Source organism: Rutidosis leptorrhynchoides, chromosome 5 (assembly GCF_046630445.1).
Source record: "Rutidosis leptorrhynchoides isolate AG116_Rl617_1_P2 chromosome 5, CSIRO_AGI_Rlap_v1, whole genome shotgun sequence".
Taxonomy (NCBI): domain Eukaryota; kingdom Viridiplantae; phylum Streptophyta; class Magnoliopsida; order Asterales; family Asteraceae; genus Rutidosis; species Rutidosis leptorrhynchoides.
The window spans coordinates 32,499,828-32,512,458 of NC_092337.1; positions in this window are offsets into that span (position 1 = coordinate 32,499,828).

Sequence of the window (12,631 nt, forward strand, 5' to 3'; positions counted from 1 at the left end):
TTCTTCTTCCGGTTCTTCTTCGGGAACTTGTGAATCAGTCCAATATATATTCGACTCTTCGTTATTATTAGGTGAGTCAATGGGATTTGTGCTAGAGGTAGACATCTATCACACAATATCAAACATGTTAAGAGATTAATATATCACATAATATATACATGTTAATAATATATAGTTTCCAACAAAAATGTTAAGCAATCATTTTTAAAGAAAACACGGTCGAAGTCCAGACTCACTAATGCATCCTAACAAACTCGATAAGACACACTAATGCAAATTTCTGGTTCTCTAAGACCAACGCTCGGATACCAACTGAAATGTCCCGTTCTTATTGATTAAAAACGTTCCATATTAATTGATTTCGTTGCGAGGTTTTGACCTCTATATGAGACGTTTTTCAAAGACTGCATTCATTTTTAAAACAAACCATAACCTTTATTTCATAAATAAAAGTTTAAAAAGCTTTACGTAGATTATCAAATAATGATAATCTAAAATATCATGTTTACACACGACCATTACATAATGGTTTACAATACAAATATGTTACATCGAAATCAGTTTCTTGAATGCAGTTTTTACACAATATCATACAAACATGGACTCCAAATCGTGTCCTTATTTTAGTATGCAACAGCGGAAGCTCTTAGTATTCACCTGAGAATAAACATGCTTTAAACGTCAACAAAAATGTTGGTGAGTTATAGGTTTAACCTATATATATCAAATCGTAACAATAGACCACAAGATTTCATATTTCAATATACATCCCATACATAGAGATAAAAATCATTCATATGGTAAACACCTGGTAACCGACATTAACAAGATGCATATATAAGAATATCCCCATCATTCCGGGACACCCTTCGGATATGATATAAATTTCGAAGTACTAAAGCATCCGGTACTTTGGATGGGGTTTGTTAGGTCCAATAGATCTGCGTTAATTAGGGTGTGTGTTCCCTAATTCTTAGATTACCAGACTTAATAAAAAGGGGCATATTCGATTTCGATAATTCAACCATAGAATGTAGTTTCACGTACTTGTGTGTATTTTGTAAATCATTTATAAAACCTGCATGTATTCTCATCCCAAAAATATTAGATTTTAAAAGTGGGACTATAACTCACTTTCACCGATTTTTACTTCGTCGGGAAGTAAGACTTGGCCACTGGTTGATTCACGAACCTATAACAATATATACATATATATCAAAGTATGTTCAAAATATATTTACAACACTTTTAATATATTTTGATGTTTTAAGTTTATTAAGTCAGCTGTCCTCGTTAGTAACCTACAACTAGTTGTCCACAGTTAGATGTACAGAAATAAATCGATAAATATTATCTTGAATCAATCCACGACCCAGTGTATATGTATCTCAGTATTGATCACAACTCAAACTATATATATTTTGGAATCAACCTCAACCCTGTATAGCTAACTCCAACATTCACATATAGAGTGTCTATGGTTGTTCCGAAATATATATAGATGTGTCAACATGATAGGTCGAAACATTGTATACGTGTCTATGGTATCTCAAGATTACATAATATACAATACAAGTTGATTAAGTTATGATTGGAATAGATTTGTTACCAATTTTCACTTAGCTAAAATGAGAAAAATTATCCAATCTTGTTTTACCCATAACTTCTTCATTTTAAATCCGTTTTGAGTGAATCAAATTGCTATGGTTTCATATTGAACTATATTTTATGAATATAAACAGAAAAAGTATAGGTTTATAGTCAGAAAAATAAGTTACAAGTCTTTTTGTAAAGGTAGTCATTTCAGTCGAAAGAACGACGTCTAGATGACCATTTTAGAAAACATACTTCCACTTTGAGTTTAACCATAATTTTTGGATATAGTTTCATGTTCATAATAAAAATCATTTTCCCAGAATAACAACTTTTAAATCAAAGTTTATCATAGTTTTTAATTAACTAACCCAAAACAGCCCGCGGTGTTACTACGACGGCGTAAATCCGATTTTACGGTGTTTTTCGTGTTTCCAGGTTTTAAATCATTACGTTAGCATATCATATATATATAGAACATGTGTTTAGTTGATTTTAAAAGTCAAGTTAGAAGGATTAACTTTTATTTGCGAGCAAGTTTAGAATTAACTAAACTATGTTCTAGTGATTACAAGTTTAAACCTTCGAATAAGATAGCTTTATATGTATGAATCGAATGATGTTATGAACATCATTACTACCTCAAGTTCCTTGGATAAACCTACTGGAAATGATAAAAATAAATCTAGCTTCAAAGGATCCTTGGATGGCTTGAAAGTTCTTGAAGCAGAATCATGACACGAAAACAATTTCAAGTAAGATTTCCACTCGAAATAAGATTGTTATAGTTATAGAAATTGAATTAAAATTTGAATATGATTATTACCTTGTATTAGAAAGATAACCTACTGTAAGTAACAAAGGTTTCTTGATCTTGGATGATTACTTGGAATGGATTTAGAAAACTTGGAAATAAACTTGCAATCTTGGAAGTATTCTTGATTTTATGAAACTAGAACTTTTGGAATTTATGAAGAACACTTAGAACTTGAAGATAGAACTTGAGAGAGATCAATTAGATGAAGAAAATTGAAGAATGAAAGTGTTTGTAGGTGTTTTTGGTCATTGGTGTATGGATTAGATATAAAGGATATGTAATTTTGTTTTCATGTAAATAAGTCATGAATGATTACTCATATTTTTGTAATTTTATGAGATATTTCATGCTAGTTGCCAAATTATGGTTCCCACATGTGTTAGGTGACTCAAATGGGCTACTAAGAGCTGATCATTGGAGTGTATATACCAATATTACATACATCTAAAAGCTGTGTATTGTACGAGTACGAATACGGGTGCATACGAGTAGAATTGTTGATGAAACTGAACGAGCATGTAATTGTAAGAATTTTTGTTAAGTAGAAGTATTTTGATAAGTGTCTTAATGTCTTTCAAAAGTGTATGAATACATATTAAAACACTACATGTATATACATTTTAACTGAGTCGTTAGGTCATCGTTAGTCGTTACATGTAAACGTTGTTTTGAAACCTTTAGGTTAACGATCTTGTTGAATGTTGTTAACCCATTGTTTATTATAATAAATGAGATGTTAAATTGTTATATTATCATGATATTATGATATATAATATATCTTAGTATGATATATATACAGTTAAATGTCGTTACAACGATAATCGTTACATATATGTCTTGTTTCGAAATCATTAAGTTAGTAGTCTTATTTTTACATATGTATTTCATTGTTAATACACTTAATAATATATTTACTTATCATTTAACATAATTAACCAAGTGTATCAATATCTTAATATAATTCATATGTACCTAGTAAGACGTTGTTATAACGATAATCGTTATATATATCGTTTTCGAGTTTCTTAAATTAATAGTATCATTTTTATGTATATAACTCATTGTTAAAATACCTAATGAGATACATAATTATAATAAAATCATGTTAACTATATATATAACCATATATATGTCATCTTATAGTTTTTACAAGTTTTAACGTTCGTGAATCACCGATCAACTTGGGTGGTCAATTGTCTATATGAAACCTATTTCAATTAATCAAGTCTTAACAAGTTTGATTGCTTAACATGTTGGAAACACTTAATCATGTAAATAACAATTTCATTTAATATATATATATAAACATGGAAAAGTTCGGGTCACTACAGTAATCCAGGCAATTCCTCTGGGAAGACATCGGAAAATTCGTTCACAATTCGAACGTCGTTCACATTCTTCACCTCGGTGTCTACCGTTTTCACATGTGCTAGGACAGCAAGACGTCCCTTCTTCATAATCTTTTGCGCTTTCACACAACTAATGAGGTTCAGCTTCGAGGTACATCTCTCTCCGTAGATGATCAGTGGCTCGCCATCTCCTAGTGGTATACGAAGAGCTTTATCTCCACAGATAATATCGGCCCTTATCTTGCTCAACCAATCCATACCAATGATCACGTCAAAACTTCCCAGTTTGATAGGTATCAAATCAATTTCGAAATCTGCACCAGCTATGTTGATAATAGCTCCTCGACTAATATGGTCAACTTTTTCAAGTTTTTCATTGGCGACCTCGACAAGCATACTCTCTTTTAACGGGACTAACGACCAATTAATCTTATCGCAAAAATTTCTACATACATAACTTCTATCCGCACCAGTATCAAACAAGACAGAAGCTAAAAGATTGTTGATTTTGAATATACCTGTCACCAAGTCGGGGTTTTTGCGTGTGTCCCTTGCATTAACATTGAAAGCTCTAGCGCGCGGTGGTCCGCCATCTTTTCGCTTATTTGGACACTCATTTCTGAAATGGCCTGTCTGCCCACATTCGTAACACTTCCTTGGCCCTGTGGGGTTCGGCTTCCCATTCAAAGTGGTGACCTTGCAGTCTTTTCCAACATGCCCAGACCGTTGGCACTTCTCACAGAAAACATTGCAATACCCAGTGTGGTGTTTGTAACACCTCTTGCATTGAGGTAGGGTTCCCTTGTAGTTCGGGTTGGAGTTGGTGTTGTTGTTGGGGTTGGGGTTTTCACCGTTGTCGTTTCCTCTGAAACCCTCATCGCCGGGTTCTGTTCATAGTTCCTTCCCCTATTGTTGTTGTTGTTGTGGTTATCCCATTTGCGCTTCTCACTAGTACCCGCTTTAGACTTAGTTTTCTCCGGTTCATCGATGGTTATTTGATTCATTAAAGTATGCGCCATGCGCATCGCTTCGGGAACATTTGGTGGTTTGGACGAGGTAACATTTCCCTTAATGCTTTTAGGGAGTCCCCAGAAGTATCTCTCCATTCGCTTGAATTCTGGGGTGACCATTGTCGGACACATCGGGGCTAGTTCCAAGAATCTTCTGTTGTAACCATCAAGGTCGTTCCCAACGGCCTTTAACTGCATGAATTTCATTTCCATCTTTTTGATTTCGGTTCTCGGACAATACTCCTCAATCATGGCACACTTAAATTCTTCCCATGGCGTAGCATACGCCTCATCAATTCCTTGTGCCTGTGCCATTGTGTTCCACCACGTGAGCGCACCGTCAGATAGCGTGCAAGAAGCAAATTTGGTCTTATTGTCCTCCGAACAATTGCTAACTCAGAATACTGATTCAAGTTTCTTGAACCATCTGGTGAGACCAACCGGTCCCTCAGTGCCGCTGAAGTTATGTGGTTTACAGCTCTGGAATTCCTTGTAAGTACACCCATTTCGAATGGGCTGAATAACCGGTGGTGGTGGCGGTGGCGGTGGAGCTTGGGGTTGCATTTCCACAATGGATGCGGCTACACGTTCTTGGATCATCTCTTCAATTTGAGCAGCAGTAGGTGTGGATCAAAAGTTAGCCATGGTGTTCTAAACAAAAATTTTGACTCAAGTCAAAATCCAGCATTCAATATATAATAATATAGTATATAACAACCAACATGAAAACATCACAACACATATTAATTAAGTAACGCAAGTTGATACAAGTATCGCAAAACACCATACAGTAACGTAAATAGAACACTTGTGCAAAAGGTAACATCACAAAGTTTCCATTCATTAATAATAAGTTTCATACATCATGATAGATTTGTACAATACATAAGTGAAATATGAAACTACAACATGATTACATCATGAAATCTAATACAAAAGGTCCTACGGTGAAGGTGGGTGTAGGATGTCTAAAACCTGAGCCAACTGCTCCTCGAGCTCAGTAACCTGAGCTCGGAGGATTCTCACCTCCCTTGTCAATTCCTCGACAGTGGGAGATGGTGGGGCAGGTGGTGCTGGTGGTGCGGGTGGTGCTGGTGGTGCGGGTGGTGCAGACCGCACGAAACAGGGTGCAGACGTTCCGGCTCCAGAAATAGTCAGTACGTAACGGGGTGTCTTACGCACTTGTGGGTCGGCAGGGTACTGCACAAGCCGCTTACGAGCAGTAACCCTACGACGCCGACCAAATGCGTCAGTGAAAGCACGGCCTCCGTTGATCCCCGGAATGATGGTACCGTCGAAGCGATACCGCTTCTTCGGCGGGGTGGAGGGTGGCTGAATAGGTACATCAGCAGGGTCCTCATCATCACTGGAGTTGTGTGAGGAAGAGTCATCTGATGAAGAATTGGCGGATGATGAGTCATCTGAATCATGTGGTGGCTGTACGGGTGGCTGAACTGGCCGTCTGTGGGCGGCCATCATCTGTCTGTATCTGCCTGGCGGAATCGGCACTAAACGTCCATTAGGAGTGCGTCGGCACGGCATGCGCATATGGTTACGGAATGGCCCTTCCCCGAACTCCGCGGGAATCACAACACCACCGATGCGGGGCTGTGGCTCCGAGGGTCTGGGAGCAGACGGAGCTGGAATCTCCGTAGGGTCCACATATCCGTCAATAGTAGCCACTGGGGCAGGCGCCTGGCTGCTAGTCCCGGAAGATGAAGCGTCGGGGTCACTCGTGGGTAGCGGGATCGGTGTGTCGGCAGCAGCAGCAGGTGGGGTGGCTGACGAGTCTAAACTGCCCAAAATGATAGCAGGTGGAACATCCGACATCTAAACAAGGAAAAATAAATTTTCCATGTCAGTAAGTCATAAAGCAAGCATGTATTAGGCCAACAGTTTAAATCATGTATAACAATAAGTAGCATGGCAATAATAACGAATCGTACAGAAGTAGCATGCAATCGAAAGCAAGTAATATCATACGGTAGTGAAATCATGTAGTAGCATACGGAATATAGCAGTAAATGTAAGCAGCAGCATGCAATAAGTTCAGCGGGAACAAGTAAACTAACAAGTTGTAGATTAGTCCTATTAGTGAATCCTACTCGGGTCAGTCTTAGACTCACTAATGCAACCTAATTCCCTACAACCAATGCTCTGATACCAAATGTGATGCCCCGTACAAAACCATCATGTATGAATCATCAACAACAGGATCATTACAAGGTTAAGTACTATATGCTGTAATAAAAGAACTTGCATTCACGATAAAAAGGTGACATCATAACCGACATCAAATGTTTTACACCAACAGTATGCTTCTACGAATAGCAAGCATGAATAAATGTATGTGACCCTTAGGTCGTTACAAAACATAGTTTCAAATGTATTAGAGTTTGAATGCAAGATAAACAGTTCATGCAGTGATAACACTAGAGCAGCGGGTGTCTACGGCAAGACTAGCACGACAGCGGAAGCAAATAACCTTAAGCACCTGAGAAAAACATGCTTAAAAACGTCAACACAAAGGTTGGTGAGCTATAGTTTAAGTATAACAGTATGTAAGGTAGGCCACGAGATTTCAGTGCTACAAAGAGCATTTCAAAACAGTATGATAAAGTATATGGTAATCGTGGGCACTTGGTAACTATAACTCACAATGATAAAGTAGCGGTAAAGTATGACTCGGAAAGTAAGCAAGTAATGAAGGTTGTCCAAACAGGTCCTCAACCTAAGTCAAATAGTAATAAGTCAGTAAATCATCCAAATAGGTTTAAAAGTATGTAAATAAGGTCTTAAGGGTCATCATCATTCATCATTTAACAAAAGGTGTAAAGTAAGTTTCGTTTATGAAAGTAGTTTAAAACAAAGGCTGATTTCAGTCAGTCACCACGACCTCTACCCTTACTGAAATAAGGTGATACCAGTGGCCATGGATCCGTATATGAGTTCTTTAAGTGTGGTAAAATTTACAGAAGCAAACTCGTCTTCGTTTGACCGTGGCGACGGTCTAAGTGCGAGTAGGTCAGAAATTTCTGCACAACGTTAAAAGGACATAGTGACGATCGGAGGGCCATAAATCCTAAACCGTAACTCGGATTAAGACGAGTCCTATATGAAAAGTTATATAATCGAACAGATCTATTTTAAAATCATAATCACAACAGCCCAGGTCTTACTGATCAGACCCAGAATACAGAAAACAGACAGGTCGGTAGGTTCCGGTGGTTCTTGGTGTTCGATGCTTATCACGGTTCTCATCCTTGATGCATATAGCTTCAAGTGTACAACTTGTTGATGTGTTTGCATCATTTTAACCAAGGTTTGACCATCATAACCCAAGTGTAAGTCTAAGACATGAAGCACAACTCACTTAAGTGTTGCAAGTGTTTTGATGAACCAAAGTTACATCAAAGTCTTAGATTCAACACATACATGAAATGTAAAAGTAATATTAACCAAGTTTTGACTATTATGACACAAGTGTAGGTCTAAGACATGTAGCACAACTCACTTAAGAGTTGTATGAAGTTTGATGAACCAAAGTTACATCAAAGTCTTAGATCTAACACATACATGAACTTTAAAACTAATAATAAGTTACAAACTTGAAAGTAAACTTATGAAATCAAGATCTTAAGTTGTAGAACATAATTCTTAGTTTGATCTTGAAGATCCAAGACTCAAAAGTCTAGATCTAACATAAGTGTACCAAGTTATAATTAAAGAAACTTACTTACATGTTCTTGAACCTTTAAAGTTAACTTTAGTTCAAGATTAATGAGATCAAAGTTAACTAGTAACATTTGACCAATAACAACCAACAAACATGAAATTAAAGTGCATAAAATGAAGACATAAACTAAGTAAACAAGTAACTAGTTCATGAACTTCAAGTATGAGTTACAACACATGAACTTCCTTTCTTTAAACAAGTATTAAGTGGAGATCATAAACTACAGAGTTTATGTCTTGTATGTTCTTGTTATAACAAGATAGATGAAGAATCAAACTAACAAGTTTGCTTCTTAGAAGATCATAAGTAAATAACAATAACAACTAGTAACTACATGTATTTAAACATTAAGCAAGAACAAGTAAACAACAACAAACAATGATGATGATTAAGGGTGTGTAATTCAGTTTTACAAAGAGAAAAAGAAGAGAAAAGAAGTTCATAATACTTACAAACTTGAGAGAAAAAGAGAGGAAAAAGAGTTGCAAGTATGTGTGTGTTTGTAAATGAGAGTGAACAAGTGAACTAGTAATAAGAAAAATGAAACAAAAGAACACACCTAGGCCTTCTAAGGCCACGGCCAGCTGCAGAAAAAAAAGAAGGGATTTGCCCATGGTGTTCTTGCATGTTAAAGTTTAAAAGTGTGGGTAATAGAGGTGGTTACATGGGGATCATGTGCAAACTAGATTCCTAATGCCTTACCAACTAGTTTCATGATCTAAATAATACTTACATGTCTTAGTGGGCTAGTTAATCCAATTAAATGGGTAGGGTGGGCTTATAAGCCCATGTTCAAGAGTCCATAACATTAATCAAGCCCAAGTTTCATGTAAGTAACAAATAAACCCAATTAAAGCCCAAGTAACTAACTAATCACCATAGTTAATTAAAATGATTAATAAAATCAATCATGAATGTAAATAATACTCAAAAATATTATTCGTAAAAGTTTCGGGTGTCACAAAGACGTTTCGGGCAATTAAAGTCAAGTACGGGCAATCATGGCAACATGTAAATGTAATAACATACATTCGTTTTATCACAAGTATTAATAATAACAATTATTAATAAATAAACATTGGAAAATTCAGGGTCGTTAAAATTAAAGTGACTAACTAAGTCTTGACCAAACTGAGATTTCCTAAAATATCAATCAAGACACTTCTCCAAGAATGTTGGGTTTGCCACTTTTGGAATGATTAGTCACTTTCATGCATTAAGATCAAATCTCACACACTTAATGCATATAGTACTTGTTTAGGATGTTTGGTTTCTTTTGCAGGTGCTAGAAGGAGTAAAGGTGTCAAAATGTGGTGTTCAAATTTGAGTCAAACGGCTATACAATAGATACCAAATTTGGACTGCAGCACGCACGGTCGCACCACGGTTGACCGTGCAGGCAACCGTGTGTCAACGGCTACTTTTTGAATCCCACTATAAAAGGCAAACATTTAAGAGCATTTGAAGCTGACCCACTTGCATATTTCAAAGGCTTATTTCCAGTGATCACAAGTGCATCAATTACTGCTCAAATGTGATCAAGCAAGAGAAGATTCTATGATCTTATAGATATAGAATTGGGTTGTTGTAAACTTACTAATCAAAATCATTTATCTTGTGAGTTTACTTAATGTAATGTATGTCCTAGTATTGTCTTAGGATCATCATTGCAAAGTGTATAAGTCTTGTAACTTCAATTAGTAGAAGCATAGGCTAGCTTAGTGATCTACTTCCTTAAAGGTGTGACAACCCAGAAATTCCGACCAAATTTAAACTTTAATCTTTATATGTTCCGACATGATAAGTAAAGTTTGTTAAGTTAAATCTCAAGGATTTTAAACTATGTTCACACATTCATTTAATCTCGACCAAATCCCGACGATTCACGAACCATTTTTGGATATGAATATGTATATATATGTATATATTATAACTTGAGAATATTAACAAAGTATTAAATGTATAATACTTTACATGAACGTATTTGTTTCAAAATATAATTATCGGTGGAATTAGAAGATAATATCAAATGATTGAATTATCAGATACATTGAATGATGATTATGAGTCCCTATTGAGAGGTCCACTTTGATTTAGGAAACCTTTCAATTTTAACGATATTCGGAAAATAATGATAAAGTGATTTTCAAGTAAGGACAATGTATTCCTTAACGAGAGTTGGTCAAGAGGTTAGTGGAGATTCTTGTTAATTTTCAAAAGCATGCTTTGCAGTGATTGACTCGTGTCTCTTGGCAACTTAATTATTTAGTAACACTTGATTCGACTGATATTTAGATATGTCATCTAGGACGTTTGATAAATGTTGGCGCGTAAACGAATTACGCCAATTAAGTTTTAATGTATAAACGATACGTGTTATAATATTTTCTAAACTAATTTAAAACGAACCTTAAAATATAATTAGTTTTGAAAAACTAAATATTATATTATTACATAAATATTTTTTTTACATACAATAAGTGTAAGTTTGTATTTTTAAAAGAAAATATATTCATATTTTACAAAGTAATAAAAACCTTATCATATAACGTTTAATTTAATATATTTTAATAAACAACGAGACATTAATTTATAGAAGCAAATGACCACAACACTCAAATGATTAAGATATATTTTGAGTGATATAGTTTACTAATACTCTAAGCCTATATTTTGTAAAGGGTACAAAACACGAAACATAAAATACCAGTTTTCTCCGCGTATGAAACGTCATTCGAAAAATCGGAAGCGGGACATGAGTCGAGTGTCATTGTACAAGTCATCAAAATTAAGTTTACAAGTTAACTAGGTATGTAAATTTAATATAATATTTAATTAATTATAAAGATTAATATATATATAAATTATATTATATATTAAAAAGTGTCGGCAGCGTTTAGATCATGGATATGAGCTGGACAAAGGGGCCATGCGATCGCATGGCCAACCCCCTTTACAACCATGCGATCGCATGGTTAGGTGGGGAGGCTCCAATCCTTTAAATGTCGAACGTTTTGCATTTTGTGATTCATTTTCTCTTCCTCTCTTGATCTCTCTATACTTATAATTATAATTATTAATATTATTATTATTGTTATTAAGATTATTAATATTAATCTTATTATTAGTATTAGTATTATTAGGAGCGATATTATTAGTATTATACATAAAGTACTACGACGAGGTTCTGCTCACGTGATTTCAAAATGAGTTTTTTCGAGTGGGATAAGGCTAATGAATTTATGGGTTATAGCTATGAAGGTGGTGAGTAATGTTAGAGGGTATGCTCGTGAGGTCAGTCTAGTATTTATCATCTCCGTTGCGTCTGCATTGTAACATCCCGCATTTTTCTGTTAAATTATTCTTTTTTTTTTTAACGGCAAGCTTGCATTAGTCCGGACCGAAGCCTAGTCATCATTTGCACGCACACACGCGTTCGGGCAGGAAACCCGAACCACACTCAGGGATGCGACCCTTAAACCATCCCATACGGGGTAGGTGGGCCGGACCTTAGTCCCGGAGCGGGTCGGTAAAACCTTCCCTTTGGGCCACCCTCAAGGAATTTCTTTCAAATAATATCCTTTGTAGGTGACGAGGCTCGAACCTGAGACCTCTAGCCCGGCGGGGGTGCTAGGCACCACCACATGTCCACTGAGCCAAAGCTGCGGGGACTCCATTAAATTATTCTAACGCCCGTCTTTTTATTTTAATAATATCCTTCGTATCTAGATTCGTATCCTCCATTAGCTAACATTCTTAATATTTTCGTTATCGGATTATAACGTCTCTTGTACTCTCTTGTAATTCAAAATAATTCGTTCGGTTAATTCCCGCACCCGACAACAAACTTGAGGGACTAAACTTGCCAAGAGACTAAACTCTTGACTAGGCCAACTAGTCAAGGTATCCTCCCCACCATTCATTCATCACCACCACCATCTTCATACTTCCACTTTTCTCTCTAATCTTCTCAACACAAAATCATCATCTAAATTCGATCTAGGAAGCAAACATCAAAACAAATTACATTTTCGTGATCCTCTCTTCATCCTCTTCGATTTGGTTCCAATTTCACTACTTGGGGTAAGGTTTCTAAAAACACTAGATTTCTCTAAATTCGTGTTTT